This window comes from Pinus tabuliformis, chromosome 8 (assembly GCF_031772625.1).
Source record: "Pinus tabuliformis cultivar Carrire ecotype Pingquan chromosome 8, CPIR1, whole genome shotgun sequence".
Taxonomy (NCBI): domain Eukaryota; kingdom Viridiplantae; phylum Streptophyta; class Pinopsida; order Pinales; family Pinaceae; genus Pinus; species Pinus tabuliformis.
The window spans coordinates 1753146193-1753165327 of NC_142294.1; positions in this window are offsets into that span (position 1 = coordinate 1753146193).

Genomic DNA, 19135 nt, shown 5'->3' on the forward strand with positions numbered 1-19135 from the left:
CTTTTCTCAAAGAGCAAAGAGCACACTGTAAATGCACTTTTCCTAAATCAAGCCAAACAGACTGTCAATATGCAAATGCACATGTGCATGTATTTGTTTTTCACTTTCTTAATATTGATGCCTAAAAAGAAAGTTGTACAAATTTGAATTCGTTTTCAAGTGAAAAACACAAACAAGCTTCTTTTCGAAATCAAAAGGTAGAGACGATTACGACACTTTATGATTTTGAAATAAACACTTGTTTCGACACTAGAAATTCACAAATTCAAGCCAAAGGCAAAAGTAAAAGCATAATCAACTGTCAACAGCAAATAAACTTTCTCCTAATATCAAAATCGACACTTACGACAGATCTAAATCAAAGGACGACAGTATGACTATTCTACTTTTGCAATGGGAAACTGTAAATGACGTAACAAACACACAAAAACATATACAGTTTCTTTTGTACAACTGAGGCGGAATTAAGGCAAAGAAAAGGGGTTTTTAAACAGACACACACACTGATCACAGGCTGCAAAAATCAGAGACAAAACTGAAAAATTTGAGCAAAGAACCTCAGCTGCACAAGGCTAGGCTGATCAACGCACCTGCTACACAAAGAAACTGGATTGCAACGTAGGTTGCCCTCTCGGGAATTGTGCTGAAATGCAGGAACTCTTCACAGCACTTGCGCTGGGGTAGAAATGAGAATTCTATCCGGGTTCTGGGTCACGGTTTACAGTTTAATCTATGGTTTTTGGCTGAGTGAAAGCAATCAATAATGCAAAATCAGAGGGTAGATTTAAAAGAGGTTTAAGAGCTATCACAAAGGGTAATTAGATCATTTGTGAATCAGTTGTTCAAATCATAAACAGATCCAGTGAATGGATTGAAGTAGCAGATGTCTACTTTGCATTTGTTAATGGCAAATGCAGTTCGATTCGCTACTTCTAAGTTTATGAAACAAACAACAAGAGAAACACAAACAAACTAACTAGACACGATCCCCAGTGGAGTCGCCATTTTGTTAACGGGAAAAGTGTCTATTCAGAACGACCCTATCCCACTGAGGTGTGACAGTGACATCAGAAACAAACAGGGAAAACTACTTTCGTATTCTTCTTTATGAACTATAAACGAAGAGGAATAGGATGAACCAACCTGTGTCTTGCGCTAGTCCTTTGATCCAATCTCTCTCCTCTTTGACAGCTTCCAGCTACCTTCTCCCTTACTTGCCCAGCGTCACCAAGTTCCTGCAAGATCACAGAAGAAAGAAACTACACAAAGACATGGATTTATATTCATAAATAGCTTAGGATCAGATTTAAGCTAAACATACAAATGTAACAAACATCAATGATACACAAGCATGTAGGAGAAACTCAAATAGTTTTATTGATAAAACAAGAAGATCCAGGAGGAGTTACAACCGATGATTCCTGATCCAGCATCAACCTCCCAGCATAGAATCCCCTCTTCACCTCCAACAAAGCATAAATCACCCATACTCTGATATCTATCTCAAAACCAACAACAATTCTCTGCAATGTACAAAATTCCAGCCCTTGGATCTCTTGGTGAGGGATCCATATATAGATGTATGCAAAGAGGATGAGTCAGCTCATGAATTGATTAGTGGCTTCTCTCTGTCAGTTCTTGCTTCCACTTGGAGACTGAGAGCCTCTTACTCATCACTGGTCGAATTCAGTGAGGCAAGTGTCATTGGGGAAGATTCTGGAAGCTTCCATTGTCTCTCCACCTCGTGGAATGACTCTGCCACTTGTCATTTCCCGCTCAACGCACCCTGGTAGTGCATTTAGGTGCGTTGTAACGCACCTAGCTAGTGTATTTGGGTGCTTTGCAACGCAGCTAGCTAGTGGAGCAGATGAAATGATCCTGATTTGAATAGTTCTGAGCAGTTTCTGGTTGAGAACTTCTGGGAGAAGCTGTAATTTGTTGACCTTGTTTCTTTAGGAGCTGGAACAACAATTTTAGGGACTTAGGATCCCTTGGTTTATGGACATTTCATGCTTAGAGCTGTAAGGCACAAAAATGTCTATAACAGAAGTCTATATCATTTCACATATTCAGAATATCCAACAAAAATACATTTTTCACTCTTAGGTTCTAAGGCTTTATGTTTCTCATCTGGAATATGGGCCCATGCTTCACTTCCAAAAAAATGAAAGTGACTTACATCTGGTTTAATTGAGCTCCATGCTTCTTCTAGAGTAATATTCTCTAAAACCTTAGTAGGAGTGCGATTTACTATGTAATTTGCACAGTTAATTGCTTCTATCCAAAAATTAAGACTAAGTCCTTTATTTTGAAGCATACAGTTAGCCATTTCCTTTAAGGTGCGATTCTTCCTTTCACCTACACCATTTTGTTGTGGATTATATGGAACAATAGTTGCAACTGAATTCCATGCTCAGTGCAAAAGTTGATGAATTTGTTGTTAACATATTCTCCGCCATTATCATATCTTAGCTTAAGAATTTGATGTCCATATTGTTTCTCAATAAATGCCTTAAAGGCCAAGAACATGTTAAGGACTTCACTCTTGAGTTTTAAGAAGTATACCCAATTACGTCTAGAGAAATCATCAATGAAAGTTAAGAAATACTTGTAGCCAGAGAATGAAACAATTGGAAGTGGACCACATAAATCACTATGTAGAAGCTGTAAATGAGTTGAGGCATGCCAAGAGGCACATTTTTCAAAACTATCCCAATGATGTTTTCTGAGTGCACATCCGGAACAAACACAATCTCTACAAGATACCATAGGAAGAATTGTCACCATATTTTCTTTACATAGATTTTGAAGGGAGCGATAGTTTGAGTGACCAAATCTCTCATGCCAAAGTTTTCTCACTTCATCATTATGAGCAACAAATATTGAGGGAAGAGTTGATGACCCAAAGTTGTTAAACTTATACAACCTTGTAGAATCATTAGCAATGCCAGTACCTAAACTCCGTCTAGGATCTCTTAGGTCCTTAATTACAACATCATGAGGTGAACATTCAATGGTTTTACCTTCACCTGAATGAGTTATCTGATATACAGATAGGAGGTTGCAGGATAAGATAGGAACACATAATACATCGTTAAATTGATCATTGTCTAGATGAATAGTTCGAGTCCCTACAACACTAAGAGATCTATCATCACCAACATATATTTTTTGTGTTACAATCATTTAAAGAAGAAAACATGGCTTTATTTTTGGCCATGTGATAAGAAGCTCCAGAATCAATGAGCCACTCACGAGAATGAGAAGAACATGATACATTTAATGCATAACCAGACCGAGATGCTTGACAACCACATGCAAAAAGTGTTATTCCTGAAGATGAAGTTGAAGTAGAAGAGTGCTCTAAATGGATGTTATGCTTCTTCATTGTTGCTTCCAAGGCTTCTATCTTCTTAAAGCATTTGGATTCTAAGTAGCCATCATGATTACAAAAGCTGCAATGTCTATCAATCTTCTTCCCTTTGTTTTTAGTTGCCTTATCATTTTATTGAGTTGATTTTTCATTTTGAGACTGAAATTTCTTAGGACCCTTATTTGGTTCAGGACCATTCTTTTTAGGATACTGCTTCTTAGGATTCTTTGAATTTGGTTGCTGCTGGGCTGCTAAGGTTTTCTTAGAAGAGCTTCTAGTATTAAGAAGACCAATATGTAAGAGTTTGTCTTGTTCTCTTATTAAAGAATCACAAAACGAATCAAAAGAGGGGGACTTGTAGGCTTGTCCTTGAGAAATAAAGGCTTCTCTAGTAGAATGGAAGGTGGAAACAAACACAGAGTGGGATGGTCCTAACATAGTAAGAATGGAATAGATAAGGCTACCATCTTTTTTCTTAACCTTAACACCTTCCAAGAGAAGTCTAAAGGTTTTGAACTTGGACAAAAAATATTCAAAGGAAGAAAAATTGAAAAATTATTGGGTTCCATCGTAAGCAACTGATTTTCGAGTTGATGGGCTCTAATTTCATTTTTAATTCCAAAAAATTTGTTGAGTTGTTTCATTGCTTCATCGAGGGTATCAATTTTTGTGATATGGAATCTAAGGTCTAGAGAAATAAACATCCCTATTAACCCACGTGCCTAATCTTGCTTTTTTTCCCATTTGGCTTGTTTATCTTCATCTTTAGATTTAGACTCTTGGCCTGAGGCTATTCTATAAAGACATTTACTTCTAAGTATATCTACAATGTAGGATAACCATTGGAAGTAGTTGGTGATGTCAAGAATACCTAGTCATGGAATTTCCATTTTAAAAGAAACTGAAGTTGTAGATGCTGAAAAAAAGTGTTCCAATGGAAAGATCTCGAAAAATTATGCCGATTAAAAAAAAATGGCTTTGAAAACAGCTTTTGGATGAAGAAGTTATGAATTTTTGAAGAAAAGTTGTTGAAGATGTCGACGAACCACGTGAATGTTGGGAAGTGAATGATAATGTTATATTTAAATAAACCTCCCTCTTTCCAAACTTAATCTAATTAGCTCACTTTTAAAAAAAATTGCTTTATATGATTCACTTTTATAAATAAGTGAAAGTCACTTTTACAATGGTACCTTATGAACTATCCACTAAATTGTAACTTAAATAAAAGATTAAGTGACTCACTTTTTATAATGGATGAGAACACTTTTACATAAAATAACTTTAAAACATAAGTTATATGTGCTTTTTGAAAAAGTAACTCAAAAAAAAGAAAGACTTGAACCCAAGACCTCTATTCTCATAAAGTAACTTTGAACCAAGTGGGCTAGCTTAAAAGATTAGTAATTTTTCGAAAAGAGGAAGATGTGTTTTCTTTTTGCTCACTAAAACTTTAGAGTGTATGCTTGCTTGAAATTTTTTTTTTTGCCTACAAAACAAAAAAACCCACACAAACCAAAAAATGAACATGCAAAATTAATCCAAGCCTTACGACTTAAAGCTAGATTTGGCCAGAAACGATATATTTTCCTCAATGTTTTTGGTTTTCTGACATCACACTAAGGCGCGGCGAAAAAGAGCATATGCATGAGATAAATCATTTATTTTTGTTTCTAGTTTGCCCAGATCGCAGAGAGTCACGGGGCGAAGAACATATGCAGAAATGAAAGGTATAGATCCGGTAATAAAAATAGATAGATAAATAAACCGAAATAAATAGAGAGATAAATAACTAAAACTGCAAATAAAGACTGTATGCCTCTAGATCTTAAAAATGGCATACCTAGGGCTACTAGAAACCTTTTCGCGTGAAATGAAAGGGGTTCTGCACTGGAAGAAATGCTCCTAACACAATAGAGCAATCATCTCAGCCCAAAAGCGGTCAGAAATAGTAGATCTAGGAAACGATAATTGGATGCAGTTGTACTGGCTTCGGATTTGGATGACCAATGGATGTGGCCCTCGAATAGCTCTGATACCATGTAGGAATTTATAGGGTAAGTTCTTTAGATAAAACACCAAAGGACACCGCTCACAAATAGATCACAGATCAGTACACCAGTGTTCTTGATGTGGTTAAAACCCTCAAATAGGGAAACATTCCACGATCCGAGCCAATGCGACCACTTCGGGCAATTTATTAATGTAAAAGAAAGAAATTTACATAAGATTCTCTCATGAACAGTCACCAAACAAATGACTCTCCATGCTCTTTAAATAGAGATCACGGTCTAACCAGGTGTTAAGCCACAAATCAAGTGTTGGTAATACCGAGGAGATCACAGTCTAATCAGGCGTTAAGCCACAAATCAAGTATTGGTAATACCGAGGAGAGAATGAACCGTTGGATCACTTCATGTCTAGAACATATCGTGACCTTCAGATTGTAAGTTACAAAATGTACATAATAAAGAAACACACCTCACCTAACTATGCACTAGACCAAGTTGTACTTAATTATTTCCTATGTGTCAGAATATCCTAACATCTAATTGCATTATAGATATTGATTTCTATGAACATTGTATTTATGGTAAACCAAATTGGGTAATATTATCAACAAGTGCTACAAGGACTAAAGGAATTTTGTGGTTAATTCATAAGTGATTGCTTCAAATTGTTCTTGTTCTACCACTAGGAAAATATATGTGCTATGTCTCTTCGATAGATGATTTCTCAAGGAATCAATGGGTTTATCCTTTGAAATAAATATGATGTCTTTTGAAAATTTGAAGAAATCAAGGCTCTCGTGGTGAATCAGAAATAGAAGAAAATCAAGGTGTTGAGGGTTGACAATGGTGGGGAATTTTGCAAGAATTAATTTGTGGAATTTTATAAACAATGTGGCATAGGAGGGAAGAATACAAAACCATACACAACTCAACAAAATATGGTTACAAAAAGGATGGAGAGGACACTAATTGAAAAGGAAATGAGCATGCTCAATAGTCCAAAGTTAGGAATGGAATTTTCGGTTGAGGTAGTGGGTATTGCATGTTGCCTAGCAAATCGATCACCATCATCAACATTGGTTGAAAAGACTCTGAATGAGGCATGGACTAGTAAGAAACCATATCTTAAACATCTCAGAGTTGTTGGTTGTGATGCTTATGTACACATTCCAAATGAAAGTAAGAGTAAACTAGACAATAAAGTTGAAAAGTGCATCTTTATTGGTTATAAACTTTGGAATCCATAAGATTGGAAGGTTGTTTATAGCTAATATGTTGTCTTTAGAGAGGTCAAAGATGTTGTCAAACATGAAGTAACATCAAGGGGAAAGGAACCATAGGTAGTGGGGTTTGAGATACAAGATGAAGGATTTGACCCAACATATGAACATGATTTAGAAAAGGAAGAACCAAATACTCTGGTATTGAGGAGATTGATTCTAGAAAGAAGGGAACCAAAAAGGTATGCTCCACCTAATTTTTGTTCTAGTTTTTATTTTTCTATTATTCATGATGGTCCAAGAACTATTATGGATCCCATATATGTTTCTATCTTTTCAATAACTATTTATTCAAAAAATAATATAAGTATTCTTGTATTAAATAAGTATATAAAAAATAAATCATTAATTCATGAAAAAAATTCAAAAAAATAAAGAATATGTAGAAAAAATCAACATACTGAAATGTTGATTAAATAATCTTACATGTGCAATGTTGGAATAAGGAATTACCGAGGGGGGGTGAATCAGTAATAGTGAAGTTCTTTCAATTTTAAGTATAGGTCTTTAACTCTTTTCACTATGGTTAATTACTTGTGAGAGTTTTCATACACAATAAAAATGATCAACAATATAAGGCATTCATATGTACATACAATCCATCATATGAGCGTCATACACATATTGACATACGTATTTTGATGTTGAAACCCACAGGGAAAAAACCACCAATTTGTTTCTTATTATGATATAAATCAAGCACCTATTTCATTACATTAATTTGTTTGTGAGCACCACTCAAAGGAGGCACCGAACCCCTTAATATAGTAGTAACCTACTCTCCATGAGGCACAACCCCCTATGAATGCAGGCCTATTGAAGTCTCAAAAATCGGGTCTACAACAAGGGGGATACCCGCTCAGTCCGGACCTTGGTTGGCAGCTCCTTTTCCGTTTGGTATAGCGGGTCTGACTGGGGATATGGGACCAGTTTCCCAATTTAAGTGTGTGTGTGAGAAAGATGGATATTTCTGTTTCTAACAATTTCTAAATGGAATACTTCTACTCTAATTCTAATCTAATAATAAGGAAATATATTCTAATAAACAGAAATATGTAAATCTACACTAACCCGGGGTGTAATCTTTCTTTTATGCGATCTAAAATGATTTCAGACAACAACTGGTAATAAAGATCATTCAGTTGTTATGAGAAAAGAATTCAATAAAGATGAACCACTTCGTATAAAAAGTTAGACAAAACAGTTGTGAAAACCATATCGCATAATAAGTTACTCATATACTAAGCATAAATAAATAGCTATCACCGTACAAAAGTGCCAAATGATAACTCATGCATTCATACATCAATATATAAATAACTGAATTGAGAATCACTCTAACACAGGGCAGAAATAGTTAAGAGATAGAAATACCATTTATAACTAGTCCTAATCATGAGCTTCAAGTGATACCGATTTATTTCCTCTTGATCTAACATCCACTAAGAGTACAAAAGTGCAACATCAATAGCAGATATCAAATGCAAACATCAATAAATCCTGTCCCTTTCATTCATCAAAACCTCCTCAGAGGGTATAGAAGTGCATGTTCTAGGGATAAGTTTTTGATAAATTTCAGGACACTTCTCTAAATGCATGAGAAGGGTTTAAATACTACTAACTAAATCTAAAAATAACTTATTACAAAAATATAGGATGCGGTTTAAATGACTGTCCTCTTTTCAGAAAATAAAAGAAAATTAAAGCTAAAATTGAATCTAAATTTAAACTACTTCTGTATCTGGTCCTTGAAATTGCATGTATGCAGCATTTGTTTGAGAAGAGTCGGCTGGATGACTTCCGCTTTTAGCTGAACTGAGAAAACAGAATCGACAAGAGTTGGCGCCATCATTTCGGCCGAATTGATGATACACTTGACATTCATCCACTAGCTATGTGGCTTTACCAAGTAAGCCCAGTAATAATCCCAATTCAACTTAGTTAACCCTTGGATTGCTTCTTCCCTTTCTTTTGCCTTCTGCTTCCAATCTGTCTCTAGTTGCTGTGCGTTAGGTAAATATCCTGGAGTGGTCTCTGCGATCAAATTTTCCTTGTGCAAATTTTCATTTACACAATCAATAATACTGCTTGCTGCCATGGCTGCTCCTTCTGCTGCTTCCTCTGCCTCTCTGATTTGCTCGTCCCATTTGTTGAAGAGCATTTCTTTGTGGTTTTCATTGATTTTTGGTGCACCTGTTCTTTTTCCCTCATCTGTATCTTGCCAAGCCAAATATTTAGTCACCATCTTATCAATTAAATCATAGTCAATTCATAAATCTACCACTTGATTAGTGGTCTTATTGCTTATTTCACAATAATAGTTCCATTGTGATATCTTTTGACCCAACGTTTCTTGCTGCTGTAGTAATTGTTCATTCAAGGAAATGGAATCTGCGATAAATTCTGTGAGTTTAGGATTGTCCTTGTGCATCTCTTGTAAATCTTGTAACTGATTTCCTTTCTCATCCAAACTTTTCTGATATCCTATCTGCATCGCTGGAAGTCCTGCTGCAATCTTTCAAGCTGTTTTTGAACTTCATTGTTAGCGTTAGCTTGTTGCAACTGTTGTTGCAAAACTTGTATCTGGTCTTCCTTTTCTTTTAGTAATTGTTGTACTTCAGAGGCTTTATCAATAGTCGCAGAGGCATATGCTCCTGCGATCTGAGATAGTTTGGTGAGATTCTCAGTGGGATTGCTAGTGGGATCTTACCACAGGACATCTAATTGTTCTGCGTCTTGAGGGAGCACGTTTTCCAATTTCCTTTTCTTCCTCTGTCTTCTTACTACTGCTTTGTGCTGTGGGCTATAGAATATATCAAGAGGAGGAATTTCTTCTATTTTGAGCATAAGCTTAGAGGATGGGGCAATAGGAATATGCTCCATATCTGAGACATTGCTATATATTCTTGTTACCACTTCTTTTGTTACGTGTGCATTACTCACAGGTGTTTTTATGGTTTTTCCTTCATGATTGATCAAGTCATTGAAGGTTTCCCATTCTTTATCTAGTTCAGTTGTGACTGGCGGTGTTTGAATGACGAGAGGGGGAGGATCTATTTGTGGGGAGGCAATAACCTGTTGATGTAGAAGTTCCATTGACTGGGCAATATCCTTTACTAACCCTTTGCTCTTATCCTGTTCATTTTCAGATCTTTTAGAATGTTCAGATATTTCCTTTCCAGACTTGGATTTAGATCCGTTTGTGCTTGAACTCCCATTAAGACTAACACTTGGAGTTGGTTCCCTTGCGGGTTTTAGGCGTAGTTTCTACAAAGGAATACTGGCTAACCTTATTTCCATGTATATTTTGAACTTTTGAAATTCTTCTGGAGAGAATTTCAATTGGGCTGCATGCAAAATTTCTTCAAGTGTGCTTTTCTATTGGAATATATCATCGAATAAATCATCTTCTCTGGAAAACACCTTTATCTTGACTCTGTGAATGCATGGCCTACATCAAAAAACAAAAAGGCCCCACAGTCTACCGGAAACTGGGGCCATATAGCCTTCTTTTTGTCTTTCAAATCTTTAGTCAGACCGCCTTCCCCACAGGTTTGATAGGTAATCTCTCGAGCTAACAGTTTATCAGGGATATACAAAGGTAGGACATGAGGGGAAGCAGGACTTCCAAACACCCTGACATAAGTAAACAATTCCTCCCCGAACCATCTCGCTACGGGAAGGATGTCTACCTCTACTTCAGGAGAGCATCTCAGAGCATCCTTATCATACAAAATTCTGTACAAGGGCAGCATAATTCCATGACAAATCTGGTAGAAGTATGGAGTGAACTTAGAGTCCCACAATTATTTGTGATAGATATGAATGGGTAAGGGGTCTTGAGTTGTCCACTTCCAACCCATAACAGGAAACTTAGAAACATAACATATCGCATCCATTATATATGTAGATAGGTAAAAAGGAGGATAAATTCTCTGAGCCGCAGTTCTTTTGGACCGGTAACTTACAATGGCTGTGACTAGGTTATCAGATAAGATTTTGGCCCAATCTACAATAGTGGCATTCGTGGCGGCATCTACTAACGGTAGCCATTTTGATGAAAACTTGTTGATATCTGGCATTCCAAACAATCTACAGAGCATGGCAGTAGCAAAGCAATATGGGGAGGTGAGAGAACCAGTACTGTACATACCGTGTTTATCTTTCTTCAGCGGTTCGTCCCTCCTAGACCAGTCTTTAGTGGTTTCTGCCAGGTCTTGATTTTCTTTTGCAAATTTCTCCATAAACTACTTGTTATAAATTGCCTGTGGCTCTGGTAGATGATACATGAGCTTTAAATCCTGCACAGCGAATGAGCTAATGAGTCCTTAACCCTGAGTTTTGAACCATCTATTTCTGATATCGTCGCTGTCCAGTATCCACTTGACCATGTCCGTGTATGGGAGAATTTTGGGCCTTGTTGCTATCCGGTGTAAGAATGAGCAAGCCAATTCTGTAAGTGATGCTTCAGAAGAACCACTTGAGCCCGCAGTAGCAACAACTTCCATTATTCTGGGATTCTCTTCTTCAAGCAGATTGTACATGCCTTCCCACGTAGCAATTCCCGCATCTCTGTTACAGGCCATTTTTGTATACAAGGGCGCCATTTCATTTTCTTCGGAGCTCGAAGCTTTGCTTTTCTTTCCCATTTTATCCTGCGTATGGCTTTGTTTTGGCCTCTTTTCTGGGATTCTCTTCTGTCATGTTGGGTCCCTATAATACTAGTGATTACCCCATTACTATTGTAGTTATACCCCTTATTTATATTGTTGTGCCCCTATTACCCCCATATTGTTATTTCTGTGCCCCATAGAATCCCTCTATTTTTATTTTTGTGGCTTTATATTATTATTGTTAGGTTGGCTGGATTATATTGTGACTCCTTAGACTCCTATATATAGAAAGGAGGTTTTGTCATTTGTATCATCCAAGAATTGTTCATTTATGTAATGTAAAGGAGGTTGCCCCCTCGAAGAGGCTGAATTCTAAGGCGTGGATCTCTCTTTTCTATCTTTTTGTGAGCTGGTTTCATAACATTTGGTATCAGAGCTTTGGATTCTAGGGTTTTGCTGCTCCAAACAAGTCATCGTGGAATTTTCGCTATAACTTTTTTTCTGTGATGTTTCAGAAGTCACAAAAAAAACCCATTTGAGAAGGATTGGCGTTGAACCTTGGGTCCGAATTTCAGAGCTTTTGGCACGATATTTTCGGAGATATGATCTGAGGAAGTTGGCATTTTTGAAAACTCTTGAATTACATTCAAAACAGGTGACCTGGGGAAAATCGTCATAACTCTCTCTCTGAGGATCGGATTGAAATTTCGTAAAAAGGTACAGAAAGAGGACGGACTCTAGTTTCTTGTGTGTGTGTTTCAGATTCAAAGGTTGAAACAGTGACTCGTGGCACGTCGTACAAGTTCGCTCTACTGAACCAATCTAAAAGCAAGTCACTGTGGGAGATTTCGCATAACTCTTCCTTAGAGAATCCAATTTGGCTCAGACTTGTGGCACTGGAAAGAGGACGCAGAAGGCTACTACAGGTAGAAATTTCAGAACTGGATGATCCGAAATTACAAAGATACATCAGATTCAATATCAGGCTTCTATAAAGTGAAAAAAGGTGTGTAGTTTTTTTTTAAATTTTTGTGTAAGCTTGGTTTAACGGAATTCAAAGGGCATAGTAAAGCATTATTATCGGTAACTGATGCCCCAAGGAAAGAAAATGCAAACACCTAGTAAGGAACCTGAAAACTCTAGCATGACTCATGAAGAAGAAGAAGAAATGCTACATGATATATCAAAATTACAAGAACAAGTGCAACAAATGTCACGCTCACAAAAGCTAACAGAAGCTAAGATAAGTGGCGTGGAATCTAAGATAAAGGGCATGGAAGCTAAGATGGATGATTCGAAGATAGATTTGAAGAGAGACATGGCAGATTTGAAGGCAGATTTGAAGACAGACATGGCAGATTTGAAGACAGATTTGACAAATTTTCTACAAGAAATACTTACTAATGGTGAAACGGTTGTAAAGGAAACTCATGATGTGAAAAAAAGTAATGTTAATCATGATTCCATAGATGCTAATGTTGGATCGAAGACCCACCATATTCCAAAAATCGATATGAGGAAGTTTGATGGCAAGGATCCCGCCACATGGATATTACAGATGGAGCAGTTCTTCGGTCTCAATAATGTGCAAAACACACAAAAGGTACGTATGGCAACTGTATATTTGGAACCAAATCAGTTTGTATGGTATCAATGGCTTTGCTCTCGTAAAAAAATTATCACTTGGGCAATTTTTACGGAAGAATTGATAGCACATTATGAAGATACAAAAAGTAACACTTTTTTTAGCCAATTGATAAGTCTCAAACAAAAGGGTTCAGTAATGGAGCACATTGAGGAGTTCCAAAAATTGAACATAAGGGTAAAAGATATTCCAGAGGAGCATAGGATTGATGTGTTCATAGGATATTTAAAGGATAATATCCAACATGATGTTCGCCTTTGGGAACCTGATTTATTAGAGAAGGCATTCAGGTTAGCAAGAAAAATGGAAAGCAAAATTATGACAACTAGGAAGCATACCATTCACAACTATAAAGACGGAAGTGTTGTTTCCCATAGTCTTCCACAACCTACAAGGTTGACACCACAAAAATTGGAAGAAAAAAGAGCAAAAGGGCTTTGTTACAATTGTGATAGCAAATACACAAAAGGTCATAAGTGTGCTGAGAAGAAATTATTCTACATAGATTGTGAAGAGGAAGAAGAAAAGGAGCAAGAAAGGTCAAAAGAAGAGGATATACTCCAGGAACAAAGCCTAGATGAAGAACAAATAAATCCGACCATATCTTGTAATGCATTGGCAGGAATTACCACTCCTCAAACCATCAAGATAGAAGGACAAATCAAGAAGAAAAAGGTAATAGTGTTGATTGATTCAGGAAGCACCCACAATTTTATTCATTATAGGGTAGCAAAAGAATTGAATTGCTTCCTATATCCAGCACCAGAGTGTCAAGTGATGATTGCAAATGGAGGAACAATAAATTGCTCTGGAAAGTGCCATAATATCAAGCTATCCATGGGAGAATATGTATTGACTAGCCCAATGCTTTCCATTCCAATCGGAGGTGCTGATGTTGTACTAGGAGTGCAATGGCTACAATCCTTGGGTACAATAGCTTTTAATTTTCAAGAACTTTTCATGAAATTTTCTGTGGAAGGAAAGGAAGTTGAATTAAGGGGTATTGCAGGGAAACCAGGAAAGATAATAAGCTCTAATGGCATGACAAAGCTTCTAAAAAAGGAGCAAAGAGGTGTAATTGTTGGCATTATGAGACAAGTGTTGTACTTGATGGCAACCCTCTCATAGAAGAACATCTCAATTACATATAACTAGATCAATCTACAGATGTGACTAAATGCATGGGATGCAGGACAGCTCAAAGGAACAAGAAGTTCAAGTTCTAAGTGTGACAAGTTAGCTTTGCCATCAAGTCCAAAGGGGGAGATTTTTGGCATTATGAGACAAGTGTTGTCCTTGATGGCAAATCACACTGATGAAAAATCATAGTGCAGAAGGATAGCAGCAAGGAATTGATGATCAAACTATAAGAAGAAGAGAAAATTCATATATAAGCCCAAGTCACGTATACATGCAGGTTCGCTATATACCAAGTCGCGTATACGCAGGTTCGCTATATACCAAGTAGGGTATACACGCAGGTTCATGAATGGAAAAGAGCGTATGTGTCAGAAAGCTTACTTTTGGTCCGTGGTAGTTAGTCCTCGGTACTTGAGCCTATGTTTTTGGACCAAAGTATCTCGACAGACATGTTGATCCCTAGTATTGAGTTGATGGTATTGTTTTACTATGGTTTTGGACCGTGGTATTATGAAAGGCCTAAACCTATATAAGGAGAAGATCATTAGGCCAAAGGGTGTGAGTGAGTAATGAATATCTGATGAAGTGTGAGATCCAAATGCTGGTTATGGGTTGGTGATCTGAACCATGGCTTCACTCATGTGGAGGATGATGAACTATGGAACGGGATATCAAGGCTTGGAATGATTATCTTCATATGGTTTGACTATGGATAGACTAGATCTATTGATGCATGTTTATTGTTATGATCTGGGTATGTTTTGATGTCTGATATAGTTGCGGAATTATAAGTTAGGATTTGCAGATCTGTACGCAGGTTGTCTTTGGCAAAAGAGCGTATACACGCAGGTTGGGTTTGTCCAAGTAGCGTATACAATGTGATGTATGATATTTGAAGATGAAGTTGGATCTGGTCATTGTTATGTTGTCTATGGTGTTGACAGGGTTTTAGTGATTCAGTATTGGGTGATTCAGGATTGATGATGCTAGTATTGGTTGTTTTGTGCTTCAATGATTTGTTATGAAAAGTGAATGAATTGTGGTCTTCAGATTGTAATGTTGTGCTTAAGGAGTATCCAGTCTGAAAATTGATGAAAAGTAAGGAAAGAAGATTGTAGGCCAGCACCTACGTACTAGTATCTTAGCTAGTACAAGAGCAAAGGGGGTTGGAGCTCCCTTCCAGGAGAGTTTGGAAAACGAGAGAAGGTTGTAGCCTTCTGCAAGTTGTAGCCTGCGTGCTGGTATAAGGCTGCACCAGTACAAAAGATTGTAAACTGAAGTTTCTTATTAAAGAAAGATAGAGATGACTTGCAGCAGGTGGTTTTCACCCACATTGGGTTTACACCTTATATCATGGTGTTCATGTGTGTGGCTTTTGTGTGATGATCTGTTCTGTTATACTGCACCTGTTTACTTTTAATATGGTTAATAATGTTCTGATGCATTTACTGAAGATAAACTAACTGAATCATAAGATTTCTGGTTATACGCTGGTTGCTTTAGACACAGTAGCGTGTACACGCTGGTTCACTTAACTGAAGTAGCGTATATGTTTCTGAGTATTAAAAAAAGTTTTATTGATTTGATAATACTGATTCACCCCCGCCCCTCTCAGTATTATTTCCAACAGTAATTGCACAATTATGTTCACTAGATGTTTCCACATTGGAATCATCTATTTCTCCAGATCTCCAAAAAGTCCTGGACAATCATTCCAAGGTATTTGAGACTCCCAAAGGTCTCCCACCTATGCGTGATCATGATCATGCTATTCATCTGATTCCAGGAAGTGTTCCTCCAAACATCAGGCCATACAGATATCCCTATGTCCAAAAAAGTGAAATTGAACGTATGGTTGCAGAAATGCTAGAGGCTGGTATAATTCAACCAAGTCAAAGTTCTTTCTCAGCTCCAGTAGTATTGGTGCACAAGAAGGATGGATCATGGCGCATGTGTCCAGATTATAGGGAGCTCAACAAGCTCACTATTAAAGATAAGTTCCCCATTCCTGTCATTGATGAATTACTGGATGAATTGCATGGATCAATTTACTTCACCAAGTTGGACCTTCGTTCGGGATATCATCAAATCAGAATGAAGGTTGAAGACATTCCGAAAACGACATTTAGAACTCATGAGGGTCATTATGAATTTTTGGTCATGCCTTTTGGCCTTACCAATGCACCTTCAACATTTCAAGGTTTGATGAATTCAATTTTCAAACCATTCCTTAGAAAATTTGTGTTAGTATTTTTGATGATATACTAATCTACAACAAGTCTTGGAAGGATCATGTTGAACATGTTGACAGGGTGCTACAACTATTGGAGGAGAAACAATTATATGCAAAAAGATCCAAATGTTTCTTTGGAGTCCAGGAGGTGGAATATTTGGGTCATATTGTATCTCATGAAGTAGTTAAGGTAGACCCTAGCAAAATTAAAGCCATTAAGGAATGGAAAATCCCCACATCCATAAAGCAGCTGCGAGGATTTCTTGGGTTGACAGGGTATTATCGCAAGTTCGTTAAGAATTATGCGAGAATAGCAGCACCTCTAACAACATTATTGAAGAAAGATTCATTTTCATGGACTCCGGAAGCAACAAAGGCCTTCGAACATCTTAAAGAGGCAATGTGCCAAGCACCGGTCTTAGCTACACCGGACTTCACAAAAACCTTTATTGTGGAATGTGATGCTTCAGGAAATGGAATTGGTGATGTTCTAATGCAAGATGAAAGACCCATTGCTTTTGAAAGTCGTCCAATCAAGGGAAAGTTTTTAAGCAAAGCTATTTATGAGAAGGAAATGTTGGCAATACTCCATGCACTTAAGAAATGGCGACCCTACCTAATGGGAATACACTTCAAGGTAAAAACGGATCATGATAGCCTTAAATACTTTTTAGAACAAAGATTATCATCTGAAGAGCAACAAAAGTGGGTCACAAAGATGTTGGGTTATGACTTTGAAATCATCTACAAAAAAGGTAAGCAAAATGTGGTGGCAGATGCACTCTCAAGAAAGGATGAGGATGTCGAAGCATTGTTGTGTGCCATTTCTATTATCCAACCAGATTGGATAAACAAAGCAAGGGAGGAATGGAAGAATGACAAAGAAGTGTGGGCACTTATTCGAAAGCTACAACAAGATTCCAGTACTTCTGATACATTTAGCTGGCAAAATGATTCGTTATGGTACAAAGATTGCTTATACCTCTGTAAGAATTCCCAGTTAAAACAAAAGATTCTTATGGAATTGCACACTTCTCCCTTAGGAGGGCACTCAGGATTTTTAAAAAGTTACCACAGGGTTAAGAAGGAATTTTTTTGGGATGGCCTTAAATCAGATATTCAAAAGTTTGTGGCGGAATGTTTGGTTTGCCAACAAAATAAAGTTGAAACAATTAAGACACCAGGTCTATTACAACCTTTATCCATTCCAAGCCAACGTTGGGAGGAGGTTTCAATGGATTTTATCACAGGTTTACCCAAGTCTGAGGGAAAGAGTGTCATCATGGTGGTAGTTGACAGACTTACCAAGTATGCACACTTTTGTGCATTATCACATCCATTTAAAGCCAGTACAGTTTCTATTGCATTTATGGAAACAGTTCAAAAGCTACATGGAAACCCAAAGATTATTGTAAGTGATAGAGATCCCATTTTCACGGGAAATTTTTGGACAAAATTATTTTCTTGTCTTGGTACTCAGTTAGCTAACAGCTCATCTTATCATCCTTAATCTGATGGGCAAACTGAGATAGTAAACAAATGTTTGGAAGGATATCTTCGTTGCTTTTTATCTGATAAACAGACACAATGGGTCAAATGGTTGCCTCTGGCTGAATGGTGGTATAACACTTCCTTCCATACAGCAACAAAAATGACCCCATTTATGGAACTTTATGGGTATCAACCACCGTCCATCACATCATATTTAAGAGAAAATTCTAAGGTTCAGGCAGTGGAACATTACATCGAACATCAACAACAAGTCCTCCAACTCTTAAAGGATAACCTTGTGTTGGCACAAAATAGAATGAAACAACAGACAGATCAACCTCGCAGTGAAAGAAGTTTTGATGTAGGTGATTGGGTATTCCTACGGCTGCAACCATATAAGCAAGTGTCCCTAAAGCAAGCTAAGAAGGATAATAAATTATCACCAAAGTATTATGGTCCGTACAAGGTGTTGCAAAAGATTGGTACTATGGCATACAAATTGGAGCTTCCTGCAGCTTCTCGATTGCACCCAGTTTTCCATGTTTCATGTTTAAAGAAGGTTATAGGTGACAAGCTCCCAGTTCAAACAATATTGCCAGAACTTGACGAGGAAGGAAAAATTATATTGGAACCGGAAGCAGTCACAGAAACAAGAACTCGACAGCTACGAAATTGATCAATTTCAGAGTATCTTATCAAGTGGAAGAACTTATCCGCTGAAGATTCCACATGGGAGGATGAGAATTTTATGCAGAAGTATCCAGAACTACTCAAGCGTTGAGGACAACACTTTTTTGAAGGAGAGGGGCATGTTGGGTCCCTATAATACTAGTGATTACCCCATTACTATTGTAGTTATACCCCTTATTTATATCGTTGTGCCCCTATTACCCCCATATAATTATTTCTGTGCCCCATAGAATCCCTCTATTGTTATTTTTGTGGCTTTATATTATTATTGTTAGGTTGGCTGGATTATATTGTGACTCCTTAGACTCCTATATATAGAAAGGAGGTTTTTTCATTTGTATCATCCAAGAATTGTTCATTTATGTAATGTAAAGGAGGTTTCCCCCTCGAAGAGGCTGAATTCTAAGGCGTGGATCTCTCTTTTCTATCTTTTTGTGAGCTGGTTTCATAACACCCTCCTATACCAGTCTTTAGTGGTTTCTGCCAGGTCTTGATTTTCTTTTGCAAATTTCTCCATAAACTACTTGTTATAAATTGCCTGCGGCTCTGGTAGATGATACATGAGCTTTAAATCCTGCACAGCGAATGAGCTAATGAGTCCTTAACCCTGAGTTTTGAACCGTCTATTTCTGATATCATCGCTGTCCAGTATCCACTT